General features: G+C 43.6%; 1 protein-coding gene and 1 pseudogene across 1 annotated transcript in view; both read left to right on the forward strand.

Moving 5' to 3' along the window:
- The window catches only part of MYO7B (myosin VIIB), a 135,426-nt gene that overhangs the window by 41,781 nt on the left and 90,755 nt on the right, over positions 1–2,890 (forward strand). The gene's annotated exons all lie outside the window — the stretch shown is intronic.
- On the forward strand, positions 1,351–1,998 carry LOC101651262 (annotated as a pseudogene).

The following is a 2,890-nucleotide window of genomic DNA, read 5'->3' on the forward strand; positions in this document are numbered from 1 at the left end:
TGGCAAGTCCCAAGTCCATGGGCCAGATGTCAGGATGGAGGCTTCTCCCGACTCACAAAGCTGCAGTGCTTGACAAATGCGAGATAGGCAGCTAAGACAGCAGGCTGCTGGCTTATAGGCTGTGGAGGCTAACCAGTTCCAAGATCTGCAGGCAATATAGAAGGCCTCTGCCTCAAGTCAAAAGAATCAGAGGTTGAACATGCATGTACCAGATGCAGCATCCAAACTGAGCAAAAAGCCAGAGAGCTTTGCCAGAATATCTATATATGGTAAACATAGGCCACACCACTGAGGGAATTCCCTTCCAACTGATTGGTTACACATAGATGATCTCATCTTGAAGGTGAATACATTGTATCAGACCTCATCATGGGATGTGTGTGACTACATCATTACAAAACTGCCAAGCGACATCATAATTGTCAACCGATTGAGAACCATAGTCCAACCAAGTTGACACACATCCTTAACCATTGCATACTCTGTAACCTATGCGGTCTCCATGAGTTTGAATCCACTCAACAGCAATTGGTTTTATAAAGTAACTATTCTCCATTCTCTCTTCCCCTAGCCTCCGGCAGCCATTGATATTTTTCTGTCTATAAAGATGTGCCTGTTCTGGATATTTCATATAAATGAAATCATAGAACATATGCTCTTTTATAATTAACTGCTTTTCTTAAAAATTATTTATTTTTCACATACAACTTAGCCACATTTGTTTGTTTATAAATCATTTTACTAGGAGCTCTTACAGCTCTTATAACAATCTATATATAAATTGTATCAAGCACATTTGTTCATATGTTGCCATCATCATTTTCTTTTGTAAATCATTTTATTGGGGGCTCGTACACCTCTTATCACAATCCATTCATACATCTCTTGTGTCAAGCACAGTTGTACATTTGTTGCCATCATTCTCAAAACATTTGCTTTCTACTAGAGCCCTTGGTATCAGCTCCTCATTTTCCCCTCTCTCCCACCTTCTGGACCTCATGACTCCTTGATAAATTATAAATTGTTATCTTACACTGCCTGCTGTCTCCCTTCACCCATGTCAACCTTTGCATCCGGTTCCCCTTTTCTCCCCCTTCTCCACCCACCTTCCTCCTAGTCTCATGGTATTGCTACTTCCATTTCTGTTCCTGAGGGGTTGATCTGTCCTGGATTCTGTTGTGTCGAGAGCTCTTATCTGTGCTCAAAGCACATGCTCCAGTCTAGCTGGATTTGTAAGGTAGAACTGGAGTCATGGTAGTGGTGGGGAGGAAGCATTAAAGGACCAGAGGGGCTTCTGCCATCTTTCCATCCCTCAGTTAGACATGACCCAGGGACAGTTCTGGAAGATCCATCATGATGGCTGCCCAAGGAGAACCCCAAATCCAGTTCAAACTCATACTGGTGGGTGATGGTGGTACTGGAAAAATGACATTTGTGAAACATCACCTGACTGGTGAATTTGAGAAGTATGTAGCTACCTTAGGCTTTGAGGTCCATCCCCTTGTGTCCCACACTAACAAAGGCCCTATTAAACTCAACGTGTGGGATATGGCTCGTCAAAAAAAATTTGGAGGACTGAGAGATGGCCATTATAGTCAAACCCAGTATGTCGTTATAATGTTTGACATACCTCAAGGATTACTTACAAGGATGTGCCTAACTGGCACAGGGATCTGGTTCGAGTATGTGAAAACATCCCATCCTGCTGTGTGGCAACAAAGTGGATATTAAGGACAGGAAAGTTAAGGCACAATCCATTGTCTTCCACCGAAAGAAGAACCTTCGGTACGATGACATTTCTGCCAAAAGTCACTGCCACTTTACTTTGAAAAGCCCTTCCTTTGAGGACTCATTGGAGGCCCGAACTTGGAGTTTGTTGCCGTGCCTGCTCCTGCCCCACCAGAGGCTGTTATGGACCCAGCTTTGGCAGCACAAGATGAGCATGATTTACACGTTGTGCAGATAACTGCTCTACCTGATGAGGAGGATGACCTGTGAGAGAACGAAGCTGGAGCCAGCCCAGTGTCAGAAGTCTAGTTTTATAGGCACCTGTCCTGTGATGTCAGTGGTGCAGCGTGTTTGCCACTCTTATTCTAGAGCTAAGCAGAATGTGCTCATCTTTGGGATGCTAAAGGAGATGAACGGGCTTCAGAGCGAGTATAGCAGTTAAAGCCTTCTCTCTCTCTCTCTCTCTCTCTTTTGGACCTGCATATCTAGCTGTTTGGGAACGCGTTTTTCTTTCTTGAAATTCAAATACAAGACTGATGCAGTCACATCACGATATTCAGTGGTGACGTTTTGTTTGTCAATTGTCATTCCCATTTGTTTTCGTTAGAATAAAGTTGTATTTCAAATATCTAAAAAAAACCCAAAAAAACTAGAGGAATGGTGTGTGTTTCATCAGTGCTATGCTGTACCCTGGCTGACTTGACCCTTCCTTGTGACCCTTCTGTGAGGGGATGTCCAATTATCTATAGATGGGCCTTGGGTCTCCACTCCGATCCTCCTCTTTCACATCAATATGATTGTTTTGAATCTTCTGATGCCTGATAGCTAATCCCATCGACACCTCATGATCACACAGGCTGGTGTGCTTCCTCCATGTGGGATTTGTTGCTTTCCTGCCAGATGGTTACTTATTTAACTTCAAGCCTTTAAGATAAGGTGACCAGATGTCCCGCTTTTGGTGGGACAGTCCCGATTTTGGGCATTTTAAAAAAAACCGATTTTTGGAAAGAATGCACGACAAGCTAGGGAACAGTCTATTTGGTCCATATAGACTAAACTTTTAATCAAGAGCCCCCCACCCCCCGGCCAATGGTGTCTCGCTTTAAATCTGGTCACCTTACTTTAAGACCCCAGAAGCTATATCTTCTAATCGCTAGGCACC

This window comes from Echinops telfairi, unplaced genomic scaffold, assembly GCF_000313985.2.
Source record: "Echinops telfairi isolate 266 unplaced genomic scaffold, ASM31398v2 ScPeMD7_4;HRSCAF=17, whole genome shotgun sequence".
In the NCBI taxonomy this organism is placed as follows: Eukaryota; Metazoa; Chordata; class Mammalia; order Afrosoricida; family Tenrecidae; genus Echinops; species Echinops telfairi.